Source organism: Folsomia candida, unplaced genomic scaffold, assembly GCF_002217175.1.
Source record: "Folsomia candida strain VU population unplaced genomic scaffold, ASM221717v1 Fcan01_Sc001, whole genome shotgun sequence".
Lineage (NCBI taxonomy): Eukaryota > Metazoa > Arthropoda > Collembola > Entomobryomorpha > Isotomidae > Folsomia > Folsomia candida.
In genome coordinates, this window is record NW_019091193.1 from 12493450 (window position 1) to 12509891 (window position 16442).

The 16442-nt window shown below is 37.9% G+C and overlaps 1 protein-coding gene and 1 long non-coding RNA gene across 4 annotated transcripts in view; one reads left to right on the forward strand and one right to left on the reverse strand.

Moving 5' to 3' along the window:
• The window catches only part of LOC110863253 (zinc finger homeobox protein 4), a 135111-nt gene that overhangs the window by 94764 nt on the left and 23905 nt on the right, over window positions 1-16442 (reverse strand). For 2 of the 3 annotated variants that reach the window (XM_035846325.1, XM_035846330.1), the window contains exon 3: window positions 11474-11542. The gene's annotated coding sequence lies outside the window, so the exon portion shown is untranslated. Of the gene's footprint in view, window positions 1-3769; window positions 5018-11473; window positions 11543-16442 lie in introns of those variants that run through there. The other variant, XM_035846326.1, reaches the window with a different exon arrangement.
• Window positions 11927-14629, forward strand: LOC118433886. The gene is made up of 3 exons (XR_004833636.1): window positions 11927-14085; window positions 14242-14296; window positions 14359-14629. It is a non-coding gene; the product is annotated as an uncharacterized LOC118433886 (long non-coding RNA).

Below are 16442 nucleotides of genomic sequence, written 5' to 3' on the forward strand. Positions count from 1 at the left end.
CCTCGTTTACTGTTCCAAAGGTGGAAATTATTTTCTCTCTCCAAATTTTATAATGACATGAATAACCTTGTTAAAATTACTCCCCTTTTTTAGGCTGAATTTTTTTGACTATTTGTTTAAAATCCTACATGTGTATTTATTTACGAAGGCATGCACGGGTGATGATCAGTACACATACGTAGGTCGGGTATTTCTGTCCGTTGTTGTAACTCTCTCTCTCTCTCGGACCCCTGTGCACTTCAACTCAATCACTCACCTGAGTTCTTTTCTCAAGTTCGTGGGGTAGGGCAAGGCAGCACAGAAAGTAAAGACTTCTGTTCAATAGTCATTCTTTGGATTGAGGCAGGAGCCCCCGTGGAGTCCGGTTTTGCCTCAGGTCAGACTTAAAATTCTGAATGGAGTACCTTTCTTCAAGCATACTTTTAGATGGAATGCAGCCCGTCTTTCCAGCCTTCCTACAGCCCTTATCATTAACAATTTATGTGCAGTTAACCCCAACGACGACCAGTAAAGAAACTTGGGTCACAAAGTCATATCTACCTTGCATATGTATGTACGTGGTAAGACGCTCAAACTTGGCAGCCTGCTCGGCACCGTCTCACCAATAATAATATCGAAGATCTTTCGAGTCTCTGCATGCACTTTCTAGTTACTTTTTTTTTATTCCTTAACCTTTCTGATATGATAACTAATATATACAAATTAATTTGTGATCGAGTACTACCTAATTTCCCAATAATTGGTTTTATAAAATATTTTCAAATTTTCAAAAAGGTCTCTTTCTCAAAATTGAGGCAAGTCCGAGTTTAAAGGATCCATTCCAACAGATGCAAGCAACCACCCAAAATCCCTTTCAAGCTCATCCATCAACTCTCTTTTTTCTCTGGATTTGCTGGTATTGCTGGCTGGTATTTTGTCAAACAAACCGTCGTCGTTGTGACCCTCACAAACATAGACTTTTGTCAAACAAACCCCAACCAACATCAACTCACCTCAGAAATTAACGCGTGAAAGCCAATAAACAAGAAGGGACACTTTTCAATTTCCAGTGGAACAAAACAAGATTTTAATACAAAAACTCAGGTTACAAACTGTCTCTCTTGAAAAGAGAAAAATTAAATAAAATTTACCGATATTCAAGGAACCTGTATGAACATTTGGCTTAGCTTTGGGCAGTATTTTCTATTCTTCCTCTTGCCCATTGTGATACAAGGGAAGAAGCAGTAAAGCAAATGAATGCTGAAACTATAGAAGAGCAGAGAGGAAAGAATGGGAGACTTGAACGAACCAAGAATTTTGAATCTTTTGTGACCGAGTGTAAATTGTTTTTAACAATTTTTAAGCAACCTTAAATTTTATTATTCTCGGTTCCTTTGGTTTGGTTGGTGGAGCATAATATTCATTACAAAATTCCTCAAACAAGCTGCAGCTCTCTTCTTGTTCTTCTTAATTGGATGCGGACTGTGTGCAGGTAATTTCTTGAGCTTGTCAACCAACTGAAATACTATGTGCTCTATCTCAATCCACCCATCAAATCCTACTATTCACTCATTATTGGATGGACTCGGGCGACCCTCATTCCTGAAACGGTGGACGCGAAAGCTTGGAGGACATAAACCGTCTCTTTTACCTTTCTTGTTATTCTAAGCTTAAGCTCCCTTTCGAGTTGTAAAGCTGTCCTTTCTGTTTCAAGTCATGACCCCAATTCTTGCGCATGGAACAAGAAAACTCATTTTATAATTAGAAAGGAGAAATAACCCACACCTTATCTCTCCCAGCAATTAAGATTTTGTCCTCCAGCCATTACATTCTACCGCATGCCAGCAGCACTCATTCACCGGACCACGAACGAATCATTTCATCATCATCATGGAAAACTAACCACTACGATATTTTATTTTTATCGTAAAGAATCAAAATTTTACAGATACTTGCTATCCCCCTAGAAAAATATGGATCCTTCTTTCCAGGTGCTCCTCGATCGTCAGTATATCAACCACAAAATCGTTCCACATTATCTTTCAAACACCAAAAAAAGTTTCCACCTTTCCACAAAAATCATGAGATCCTTAAAATATTTAATACATGCAACACATAAAACAGTAAAAGTTATTAATGGATACCGGAAATAACTTTTATAGATTAGAAAATAACACTTTTTAGCGATTGTAGACCGACTGAAATGGTTTTCTTAAGTTTCCTAATTGTTTTTACAACTCATTGCACACTTGAATTTTTTTGCAGATGAAGGTCTCCTCCACACGAAGAAGAAGGAGGAAAATAATATGATACAACACACCGTAAATAAATAAATAGGATATAACCGTGCAGCCATATGCCATCATCTCCATGAGCAGCATCTCATATTCCCGTTGCTCCCATTTTCTGAGACAAAATCACTTGACTATGCGACTTTACGACATACAATACTGAGAAATAAAGAAATTATTGCAGAACTAAAATTCAAGGAAATTGAAGCAGATGTCAGACTCAGGTAGGTAAGAATAGCTTATGTAAAACCGTCCGCGTTACGCAAACAGCAAAACGATACGTGGTGGTTGGCAAATAGAATTTTTAATGTGTAAAAAGAACTTTATGAATGCTTCCAACATTGACATTTCCACCACCATCACCAACATTGTAAATTGTAATAGTACAGCACTTGACAAAACCACGTCTGCTCGCATTTGTCTTGTTTTTTTGTCCAAGTTTTTTATTATTTTACATCTCAACTGCGATCTAAATGTGTGAGCTTGCCTATTTTAAATTTTTAATGTTTATTGCTCAACTTTGTTTCTTGTGTGCAGAGAGCGGACGTTGTATAGTTTCGCTTAATATACAATTAAAGTATACATAAGTAGTCTTGAATTTTAATTTCCAATTTTAGCAAGGACCCCTCGAGTTACGAGTGCTGAGCTTACACATAAACGTATCTATGTACATATGTACGATAACGCTCTTTTGCAATTCAAACGTTTGTAGAAATTAATCGGTCGTTTTTTTGTACGATTTATTCTACAACATTTAGCGATTGGGTTTAAAAATAATTCCTTCCTAGAAACTCTAGTGAGATATAAATAAATTGTATAATACATATGTAAATAGTTACATATCTCTTAATTCTGCACAGCTAATGTGTGTGTATAAATGATTTAGTATTTATCGAATATTTCAAAACAAAATATTAATTCTCATTAATTGATATGTTTAATAATTATCCATTCGGTGTAATGAACTCTGTAATTGTAAACTTTACTTTTTCAATAACAAATTAGCTGAAAAAGTAAGCACTCCAAGCTAGCAGAATTCTTTTTTAAATGAAATTTTTGAAACAATTACGTATTACGTACAGAGATATATACGTACGTATGTACTTATGTACATATCTACGTCTGTGCAACCACAACCACTCCAAAAATAATCTCACTATATCATTTTTCACAATATCAAAAATAAAATAATTGCTTCTGTCTGACTTGAGACTTTATTATAGAACAAAGATATTATATTTCTTGGCTTTTTCGATTGCAGTTTTTAGCTCGTCACCACCACGTTGGTGACTTCCTCTTCGTCAAACATACAAAATTGGCTCAATAATAATCAAAATCTAATCCAAATTTGGATAAGAAATGTGATGATTCCCAAAAATTAGTTGATCAAATTGCAATTTGTACCTCCACAGAGAGACTCAGACATACATTCACGTCACACGTTGTGCATGGCTTTCTTTCTCCCTAGCACACAAAATCAAGGTAAAATTTAGACTCACCTTTACGATGAGACGTTACTACATAAGAGCTAAAAGTAAAACAAACTGACACTTCACACAGAGCACTTTCACACACTTTGAAAAGACTACTGGAGTAGGCGCAAATCTATTTTCAGGGGACGCAAGATCCTGGTAAAGTTCAATTGCATGTAATAGCGTGAACAAATCGTGGGTCGATTGAAGCAACGCTAGGTAACCAGTGAAATTTGATCACTTCTTGTGGCAAATAACAAAACTGATATCACCTAATCACTAAATGAGGATTTTACATAAGCATTATCTCGGAGAGTGTAATTTGCAAAATTAATTACTGCTTTATGTAAAAATATCCATTCAGTCATTCGCATATTACACAGTCATGGATGAAGTACGTATCGTATGTCGGGGAGATAGAGGTGGTTGATTGGGGTCACGTTGGCTAAGTGATAATTAACAAGTTTAGTTTAGCGTTGATTTTAATAAATTAATATCAACTATCAGGAGCAGACGAACAAGTATTATGCTCTCTCCTCTCCGCTCTTCTCCTCCCCGGTGATAATCCAATGCATGTTGGAGAGAGATAATTTATAATTATTATTGTGGCAAGTTATTAATTTTCTGATGTCTGTTATGTGATGCCATGGGAAGGATACAGCATGACCAAAATCGAATCAATGGAATCAAAGGTGAGTGAGTGAGACTCGGATGGACGGACGGACGCATGCACACACAATATGTACACACATACCACGAATGACACTTTGGTGGAGTAAAGTGAGATAACCAAAATCCTACTTGTTATTTCTCTTATCAGCCAAAGTAATTAATAGCAGGATTAACCTCTGCTTGCATTACTTTGATCTGTCACCACACCACCAGCCTGCTTCATCTTCTTCTTTTATTTTTATTGTATATTATCCAAAATTTATGTAATATCCAATACACGAGACATAAATATATATTTATAACATGCACTAATTCTGATCGTTTTCTTGTCTCAAAAAATCACTCCAAGAAATATGTATCACTGCACAAAGACAGAATAAGACACTGATGCAAAAGTACTTGTGAATATATTTCGTACTAAAATTGTCTCCCTTTCTCGGAAGTAGAGAATAAGAGATCCAAGGGAGATGGGCTCACGCGTCCGAGGTGCCGGTTACTGCTAATAATAATAATATCTGCGTCGTGTCTTATGCACTCGGTCGTTGTTTGTAAATATTGGAGTGCGTGGTGGGTGCTGCTCACTACGAGAGAGTCTGTTTAGAACTGTGAGTGAGTATCCGAACCCTGAAGGGGCATTCAGAGGAAAATTAGTAATTAAAAAGGAAAGTGTATCTCATTGGCTGTTGCAGAGTTCCTTCTTACAAGTTCTAACTCAGGTAAGATAATATTATGGACAAAAAGCAGGTAGATAGGCAGGTACGACCACTGATGTAATATGGGAAGAGAGAGACCATCCAATCCCCACAACAAAAGCCGGGGATAAGATTATTGCCGAGATGAACCAACATATCAGTGAGGTTGAGTTTTAGTGGACGCGGGGGTGAGGTGAACCAAACACCATCAAAGGGATATCTCGCTATTGTGTGCTCGTACCTACTCCTACATCAAACCAACAACTCCTATAAACTTTAATACAATTGACAGGGCTGAGCTTTTAACTGGTAACACCGGCCCGATGGTGTGGTGTGAGTGCCACACAGTTTTCCTCTCTCTGTCGTTTTACACTCCTAGCTAAATAGCCGGATAGATGGATAGCTCCGTGTTAAACTTTCTGCTGGACAACATTATACTCTTCTCTGAGATTGAAGAAGATCTATAAAATGTAATGTGTTGTAATGTAATTTTAATTCGCGTTCACCCCGGTCGAGCTTCTCGCGAGGGAGAAAAAGCGAGAAGCAAGATCATCGCGAGGAAGGAGAGAACTTGTCCATCTCAATCGCTCGAGCCGTCAAGTGATTTGACTCTGGCTATTCACATAAACAATTATGACTTGACACTTGACAACGCTTACCACCAATTATTCCAGCATTTCCATGCGAGGTGTCTTAAATGACCTCATTTCCCATGATTGGGTCACACTTTCATTTCTTATTGCTGGACGGCTGGAAAATCTGGTTTCCTCCGCTAATGTCAACCGGCTTATTTTTTTCCCAAATCACGACACAATAATATTATGTTTTCTCTACGTGCATACATATATGGCGTTGCCCTTCCTTCAGCAGTCTCACGTCTCTAAAATTATTTACAGCCTCTGCCATATTCCTTATGAATAATGCCCATGCTAAGTATCTGACTTTCCACAGCAAAAAAATTCATTGATGATCTTCATTCATACACTGTTATTATGCATCCCCTGCCTGTTGTTCCTATGTGGAGGTAGGTATATCGCATTGCACTAGAAAAAGTGTTGTCACTCCCATCACGAGACATGAATTCTCTGCCTATCTCTTCAAATCGGAATGTGGCTTATCTGTCATTCATTTTTTACCGTCTTTTAGTAGAGAGTTCCTCAATCATTGGATCAATCGGAACAATCACCTCCCAATTCACTAGCGAGACATTCCTTGGATTCCAATATTTTCCTCGAGAACATGCAGACACATTTTGAGAGTCAAGAAAAGAATGAATTTAATTGTATGCATAATAATACGTCGTGAACAATATGGGAGCTCGGAGAGTTTTCACCACGAGCCCCTCGACCACAACTACAAAGCCAAACTGACAAACAACAACTGAGGATATGATATGAGATTGAAGAATGTCTGGCTCATTATCAGGCTGGCAATAATAATCAAGAAAGAAAAATTGCTTCGTGGTGCAAGACTGGCTGCATGTACGTGTAATGAACCAACTAATATCACGTAAATATGGTGTAGGTAATCTCAAATGCCTTTGAACTTCAATTAATTAACACCTACACGTTTTCTGCCCACCTGGTCATGTATCATAATGGGCATAGTGCTTTGCAAGGAATTTCCCTTTGCATAATTCCTATTGATTGTTTAACTACTGGGTGCATACAAAATTGAAGCGCAATTAAAACTGAAGGCAGCTTAAAATAATGTTTTCAATTTAAATATTCAGCTTTAATTTTTTCAAGAGAGTTTGTCAACCTTATTATAATACAGCAACTTTAGTTTAATCGAGGGGAAAAATTTGGGCAAACAGTTACAAATAGTTACCGTCAAATAAATTTTCCTAGAAAAAATAAACGTTTGTTATTGATTGTTATTGGATTTGTAAAATATTGACGAGAGACGACTCTGTGTGCCCCATTAGCAATAGAAGAAACACAAAAGTAGAGCTGATCTCAAAGTTGGGTAGTAACCCTTTCATTCCATTCTTCCTCGTCGTACTGGGTGCTAATTTGAGGGTGGTCGACCCAAATTGCCCATCAGGTAACCATATCTGTTTAAGTGCACAAGTGTATTCACAACAACCAAGTCAGGCTTTTAAAATGTAATAACACGAAAGAATTAAACTGGCACGCCTTTCTTAATAAGCACAAGAAATAAGCTTGGGCTCAACTCAACATGTCACTGATGACCACAACTCACGACCAAGTGTTCTCGAGTTACAGAAAACGTTGGAGAACAACAAGAAATTAAATAGAAAGCAAAACTTTGGTGAAAAACTGGATCAACCAGGATGTTGTGCATATCAGATTGATTATATAGTAAATGTAGTCATTCACTTTGGTATTTCCAGCTCACTTTTCTGGACACAAGAAAGCTGTCAATTCAATCTTCCATCATTTACTCGTAATATGCATACATATAATTTATCCGAGAACATGTTACAAACGGAGAACATGAAACTAAACTTTTTGAAGGCAAAACTTCAACTAAAAGTAGACTTGACTTTTTTATGATTCCTATAAATTAGACCTCATTAAAATATTTTCATCTTTTCGTTAAAACAAAATACCAGGAATATTATTATAATGATCTGACGCTGGTTGAGTTTAAATCAAAGTGATCCCTGTAGTTCACATACATACACATCTCGTTGCTGCTGACTCTGCTCAACCGTCCAATTTAATTGGAGCAGTTGGTTGTATGTAGATACATATACTTTGGTGCGACGAGGACTGAAAAAAATACGTTCACCTTCCCAATTTCTCCTATCGAAACTTGAGTGTTACTTGTTCTCTCGTTCCTTAGAGTTCCTTGGATTGAATTGGATAAAAAATGCAGATATTGTTGGAGCAAATTCACGATCATTATGAAAATGAGCTCTAGAAATTGTCCAAGAAAGTACGCAAAAGATGTTATCCGCCAACACCCGTCTTCTTCTGCTGCCTCTCTTATTCCTTGTATCTCTTCAAGTTGAGAGACTCATCATCTCAATTCTCAGGCAACTTCACTTGCTCACATCCATAACAGTTTTTTCTGCCGACGGCACACTCAACTCGAGATTATTGGCCCAATCAAATAGGTGCTTTATGGATCCAATTGAAGCGCATTTTTTTCTTCGAGTAAAGAAAGCACCAGCAGCCATCCTGCATAGCAAAAACTGTGTGAGCTCTTGTTGGATGGAGGTACATACGTATATTTGTATCTGACTATTTGTTAGGCATTGAAAAGTAGATGCATGTTGAAATCCCGTGCCGTCTTCTTTTTGCCTTGTTATAGCTCGAGTTCAATGTAATGTAGTCGTAGTGCAACATCAACAAGACAACCGCCTCCTACTCTCTCTGATGTACAGACGTTGGTACGTTCCAAATACTAATACTTGCGTGCGTCGCAGCAAATACATGCATAAGTAATAGGCATTTCTTCTACTCCTCCATCCATCTCTATAAATGTGTACGTTAATGCAAGCAATCTCGTCGTTATGTTTCCAAGAAAACTTTAAGGGTTCGTGTACAAGTTGTAAAACTGAGTGGAGGGAAGTTGTACAAGGTGTGAAGAATGAGGGAATATTAGTTTGGTTTAAAAGATGCTTGATCTGCATACGAGGAATAATAAATAATAAACTATATAACGAGCTCACTTTTGAGTTCACGATGCAGTTTCTTATCTTACTTTTACGTACGTACGTATATAAGTGTTCTCAGAGTTTCTCTCAGTGCTCACTCCTTTCCCGGAGGCGTGTACAAGTGGTGGATGATAATAGATGCATAAATCCGTGTTTTTAAACTTGAACTGTCTCTTATCATGATGACGGTATATCTTGAATTAACACCTTTAATTGCACACTAATAATTGCAACCTTGACTGGGAAAGAGCACGAAGGCGTAATCAAGCGTGAGACGTGTTTCGGACTTGCCCTCACCAACTGACCTTCACCGACCATCTTCAATATATCAACCCCAACACCCAACTACTTTAATGAGCAACTGCATGACCCAACTATTGGGCAGCACATGCTTCATCATTTACATGTAACTATCGGATTTATATCAAATCATAAGGGCGGACCATCGGCACATTCAACTCAGCTCTACCTCGCTTTTACACCTTCTTCAACCCATATGTCTGTCTGCCTGCCTTCATCACAAGGAAATTACCGCAACGGCATTAAGCCCGGAGTGAGAATGGAATCTCGAAATCTCAACCCCAAAACCAAACCAATACCAGTTATTCCATTTTCTCTATCTCCCAAATCCAATGGATGGATGCATCCCAAGCCAATATTTAATTTTCAGCCATGTTCCACGCACGGGCTTCACAATTTTCATACATGTACATGATTTGCAGAGAGTAAATATGTAGTGCAGCAGCAGGTCTCTCATATGCCGATGAAATAATGTAGAGTTGGAAAAAAAGTAGAGCTAACAGTCCGTCCGTGTGGTTAGATTGTATTTGCAGCTCAGCAAGCGTCGTCTATTGTGTAAAAAAAATCAATAATGGTTCCCCAATCTCCAGTCCCACCAATAATTAAGGTATCGTCGATGTGATGAAAAATAGAAGGCGTTACATTAATGGTATTACATTTTACACACATATTTTTAAGCCCCAATCTCAGAGGCTTAAGGGTGGCAGGGGGCAAGGAAGCAAGCCACAGGACAGGCATACTGCGTGAACTTGATACCGGATAAATGTCCAAGAAGAGATATATCGAGAATGTGACTTCCATGATAAACTGGAGATTTCTAAACTAGAGATTTCTTATAGCTCAACTGCTCCTGATTGCTTAGTTAGGATTCGGCTTCGGGTCCAACACCAACATCGAAAATACCCATTTTACGTCTTACCCTAATGAGAAATCCCTAAAGAATTTACTTGCTCCTCTAGCTGCTCTCGATCCCTGTTTGCTTTGCAACTTTCTTTTTTGTTGTCTAACCTTCCTACTTGTCACAAAGGATCGAAAACATGGTGTAAGTGCTTGACACCGCGGTGTAAGTATACACACACACACACCAAATGTTGGCAAACAACAAGACCCTCCATCGACTTAGATAATAATGCATTATTTCCCTAATAATAGTTTCCCACAAAATGGTTTTACATAATCATTAATTATTTTAGATTGGAAAAATTAATTACAAATTTATAGAATACAATTTTGAAATGGGACTCTAGCGTAGAATTTGTACAATTCTGCATGTGGCAGGAAGGTTAAGAGAAAAAGGTAAAAAAAACTTGAAAATAATGAAAAGGAGTATCGGATAAAGTCGGTGAATTGTGAGTGGGTAACTTTTAACTCGGAGTCGTCCAGAAGAAGAGCAGAGTCCGAGATCTCGAGACTTTGCTGCTCTCTCTTTCGATCCAATATATTTATAAAATATAAAATAATATGAAATTCTATATCCATCGACAACCATGAATAAGGGTGAGCCAGGAGGAAGGATGGTGGTGACTATGCTTCTACATACTCCGCCGAGAGAGAGAGAGAGAGAGAGAGAAAGGAAGAAGTTCAAATGGAAATAACAGGGGACTGATTAGATCGATACTGGTGTGTGTATGCTTATGTGTATCCCTCAATTTTTTATTAACCCCTCAAACCATTTTTGATTCCAGTCTTCTCGGAAATACCGTTTTCCACTCTGCCAACTTTCCTGACGAAGACAAAATTCCGAGGGAGCGCATGCCCTTATTTCATCAAAGAAAACTAAAAAAAATTCTCATTCTCCCTTTTCTCCTGGTCTCTGTACACAAATTCCGTCTCCACTTTCTTCCTCTCTCTCTCTCTCTGACTCCCATCAGCTATTCACTTTTTCCTGAGCACATACATGTACCGGGCTCTGTGTAACTACTTTGTATCGCTGAAAGGGTGTTGGGAGGCTCTTGTCCTCTCTTTTTTTACTCTTACCTTCTCTCTTCTACATCTCTCCCAATTTTAACTGTCTCAAAACTTGCGCACTTTGGGCTGGCGTAATATAGTGGATAAGGTGGAGGTGCCACTGTTTTCAAGAGCTTTCCTTTTCCTCTTCAATTGCTCCCTTAACATGTCTGCCTAACAAGCCTTTTCACTCAATCGATACCACCAAACTTTCCCTTTATCATTTTCAGAGAACCTAAATTACTCAAATCGCTCGCCTTTATTATGGACAAATCCTCTTATGCAACAACTCCATGTGAAACGCAGGAGGCAACATCATTAGGCCAAAACATCCGCCTCAACCTGACCGCCTGCTATACATATGCATGCATATTTAAATACATGATTGGAAATATCCACCAAAACCAAAGGCAAGAATGAGACGCAGAATCATCTCAGTTCTATGACGTACTTTATTAACTGCATGGCTGAAAAGTTAAATTTTTTTGTTACCTGGAATTTTAGTCATCAATCTTCGAATTTTTACAGCCCCAGCTTCTTGGTGCGGATTTGTTGTTAAATCTGAAATTCAAAATAAAAAGTGTTAAATAAAGATCTATAAATACGTATAAAGTAAGTACTTATTTTTAAACTTAACGTAGAATTAACCAGATAGAATAAACACGACCCTGAGATGTGAGACTGAGATGAATGTATGTACGCATCACAGTATGTAACGTGTATGTAATGGTACAGAGATTTGCAAACCGAGACATAACCAAATCGCACCCCAAACTGCACTTGCTGGCATATGTCAAGTTGGAGCAGATCAAGGATACAGACATGAGATTTGACAATACATGTACATGCATGCAAATAAATGTGCAATGAACTTGTCCTAGGAATGTGTGTTGTCTGCCACTCGCCAAATAACATTATACGCATCAGTCAGTGTGTGGCCGGCTATGTGAGTGAGAACTTGACGAATAGTTTGGCTGACCCAAAGTACATTCATACTACATGTGTAAGTACATGCGTTAAGTTACGTGAACTTGTATAAATATTTAGTGAGTGTGAGTTGCTGGGTATTGTTATTATTACAAAGTGAAAGCCATACAAAGCTGAACTACTTACATAAGTCATTAATTGTATCGATACGTCGTTTTTTCAAAACTGAAATGTGGGGAACCTCAGCTGCACACTGGTTGGTGCGCAAGAAATATATTAATCCGGTTGGCAAGATCCACTATGTATTAGGCGACTTGACTAATCCACCAACTTGATTTTTAATAACACCCATTACGCCTCATTGCTAATTGACTCTATGTACACATAACTTGTATGCAAATTCATCTAATTATATGCGAGTCATCTACCACGGTGCCCAGCCTCTGATCCCAGACTTTGGCATAACTGCATATTTCAACCGACTCTGGAGTGGAATGAAGCAGTTTAGTTGATGAAACTATGCAGGTTTTTATAAACACCGTGTCCACATCTGCTCTCCTCTCCTGCACAACAACCAAGCAACCAAGTGTGTAATAGGTGTAATCTAATCAAGCCCTCCACCTATGTATGTGTGCACGTAGGTACAGAATATGTACACAAATGTATGACCATCTTCCACTATTTAGTTGCAACTTGAAGTCAAAGGAATAAAGTCAAAGTTATGCATGCGAGGCTCAGCACATCGGAAATTGAGATTCCACAGACAGTGTGCTCAACACTGGAAAATTCGTAGGGACGCGTCGTTAGGCGAAACACAATTAAAAATGCTCAAGATGCACAGATACAATAAAAGGACACTGAATTCCTGGGGACAAGTTTAGAAATCCGCCGTGTGTTTATTCAAGCAGGCCAAGAAATGACAGATGAAGTAACGAAGGTTGCTCGGAAAAAATAAACCCTTCTTTTCCTCATGGCTGGCATTCTCTTCTTCCTCTTCTTCTTATTTACTTTGTTGTTTGTCTTTGACTTTTACGATTAAAGAGAAAAGCTGTCTTATTATTCTTTGGTTAGTTAGTTGATGAAAAAATTGTATTGTGTTGGGTAATAGTTGAAGATCTAATCAAGCATTTTTAACTTAATACCACCCAGAGTTGACAATTACTTGGACTGTATTACAACCAACCTCGATCTCTAATTAAAATTCAACCCCAGCCAACAGGCTGTGACATTATTTTGTTTCTTGTAGCTATAGACTCCTCACAGTCCACCTCATTCCTCTCTGCTTTGGTTTGAATTAATTAAAAAAGAATCTGACTTTCAATTTGACATGATAAAAATTAATAAAACTAACCACAGCTCGACATTTTGTTTCAAGCCGGATGAGCAAGTCACTTTTCTCATTCTAATTTCGAATTACCAGGTAGGAAAGAAGGACTCAAGGTTGAATCAATGCATATGTACATGTTTCGTAGTTGGATAATATAATATGTATGTCTTTGAAGCTGGAGCAGACAGTTTGGAGCTAGTGCCTTTACTGCCTTTTACACAGTTCCAGTTAGTTAGGGTTCTATGCTCAAATTTAAACTGCACTGCGAGTAGTACACATGATCCTGAGTTTTCTAGAAATTATTATTCCTCCCATGCTCCCACACCTCATCCTCTGCTGTAGGTTTATATTCGACGCAACTAATTGTTAAATCACTTTAGCTTTGTGACATGTCAGACTGTATGCCTCCCTCATTCGAATTCGACCCAACTCACCCTCTCTCTCTCACATTTTCCAAGGGTTGGTATGCCATGCTGGATGCTACTTGCATTCACGGACCGACCTAGACAAAAGCTGAAGCAACCATCACAATAGTGAAACTATCGGCCAAATGTAAACTTTCAACGTGACCACAAACCAAAAACCAAGCCAGGTACGAGAAGGAGGAACGTTGCCTGCTGCATATCGTCATCCCTTGGATGGAGGTGAATAGCGCAGTGCCGTTAAAGTGAGAGTGAGAGGAGAACTGCCCTTAATGAAAATAATCAACACGGCCAAAGTGCTGTACCGTTTTAACGACGAGGGAAACAAAGCCCACGTCGAAAGAAGGGAAGAAAGATCGACCATGGTGCAGAAGAAGAAGAAGGAGAGAACCAAGCCCAAATTTTTGAACGGTGTGGAAATGAGATAGGTGAGTAAACCCAGTCAGGAGGAAATAAAGCGACAACACAATGCACTAACTAACTATAAAATGAGTTGGAGTTAGAATGTGTAGAGTCGCTTTACTTGATGTTATTTTATAACAACATAACCTATGCTAATCACAACACCTGGAATAATTAAACAGAAAAAGGTTCATGTTCACATCGAGAGAAAACCAACCATCATTCACCTTCGTCAAGGTTAATTCCTTTTACGACAGCGTTCATTTTACAACCTCGCTCCACAGTTTCGTTTCATTTAGAGAGGAAAAATGTTGCTCAAGGAGAAGAGTTGGAGAGAGAAGCGGAGACCCCGTAAACAGACTTTGATTGTTCGATTGGCTTAAACAGTGAAATAAAATGAACCTCACTTAACTTAAATTTCATCGAGAGGTGATTACTTACGAGAGGAGAGAGCGGATTGAGCCGAGATACAGAGAGAGTGCAGAGATCGGCCAGAAATCTTCTGAAATGTCAAGTCAGAGCTCATAATAAAATCTAACACCACCTGAAAAGCCGAGAACCACTCATAAGGCAAGTACAACTCCCAACCGTACAAAGACTTACAACAAGACAGGAGAGGACAGTAAAATGAAAACACTGGATAATTTATACACTTTTATGCACCATGCTCTTCATTTTATTTCATTCATGTTAATCCAGGATTGTAAATTGTATCTTTTAGAAGTGAATTAAGGAGAAACGAAAAGTGACGCTGCTCAGGATCACAGCGAGTCGGAATATATAGATGCCTTCAGCTTTTTAACTGGAACAAGCACTTGCAAGAGTGTTTTATTTGACGTTTCACCACCGGATTGTCAGGTTCAACTAATTGCAGATAAGTTTCATCAGACTCTCAAAAAAAGTTTTTTCATCCAACATTCAGCAATTACATATATGTATCTAAGTCTGTGCATATTGTGTACGTAGATGGACGAACAACGTCACAACCAATTTTTATTGGGGGGCAGCTACATAAACTTAATGAGAGTACAAACAGGCGACATTATATTTTTATCGATCAAATAAAAAAGGTTTCCAGAAATTTAAATAATAATCATCACCGCGACCGGTCACACAAAATGAAGGCGAAGAAACCAAGGTACTCTTGCTAATAATCTTATCTAACCGTGCTTGTTTTTACAACACATACGTAATTATTATTGCTAATAAACTCCAAGTACGCTCACACACAATCTCCGTAATGCCAAACAGAAAATAATGATTTGTTAGGAATTTATTCTCATTAGTTTTAAACCGACGACAAAAGTGACTCATGTTTACTCATTATTTCCTTTGGGTGAATAAATCATTATAGAAAATCGACTGAAAAGGACCGTAGAACTTAAGTGCACTGTATTTATGACTGTAGTTACATGCAGACGACTTATTATAAACTCTGCATCATCCACTCTGTCAAATTTGTGAGCCCGTCGAGTTCTTCAATCCTGTCAATTTTTAATTTAATCAGCACCTCGCGAAACCCAACAAAGACCGGATTTTCTTGGTTGTGCTTGTAATTTGTGTATACTGCCGAATAGGGTATGTATAGGACTTGCATAGAATAGCAAATAAATTAGCGTGTAATAGATGCAGACACTTGTTGTTTTTTAATAATAATTTATATTGTACAACCATCATTCCTAAAAACCATCATAATGTAAACCTTAACGTGGGCGGTATGAGTCCATCCATCAAGAATAACAAGAGATCCACAATGCATTTCAGACCGTTGTATTATTATGTATTGGGATTGCATAGTCCAATTAAGTCTCGTCTCAGCTAATCGGATTTGGCTGATATGATATGCATTTGTTGTACCGAAGATAATGTAAAAAGTGTGATAATAAATAATGTTCGACTCGAAGGAATCCACGCAGAAAGAAATTGGTGCAAGAAGTTTTTTAGTGTAGAAAAAATTGCTGCCAAAAGCTGCAGTGGTCGTGTAATATTCGTGGCAATGTCTGCTGATTATTCATTTAATAACTTTTCCTAAAAACAAGTCTTGTTCTGCATATAAAACTGTTTTAATATTCCGGCATTACAACTTTGTAATTTGAATTAATTGTATTTGTATGCATATTTTGCATTTTTTATTACCTACTCTATTTATTTATTGTCTAGCGGAATGGAATCATCGTACTTAAATTTGCATATTCTGTTTCATTTCCCAAATTGAAATGTGCATTTATTACTTGTTTTGGGTAATCTAAGATTAAAGTAAAATGTCGAAAATCTAGGAGCTGTGGATTATATTTCCTTGTGTCTCTTATGCAACTCGTGTATAACATTTATTACCGACGCTTTTACTCTTTTCATTAAGAGAGAGAGAGAGCTTCTTTTAGGA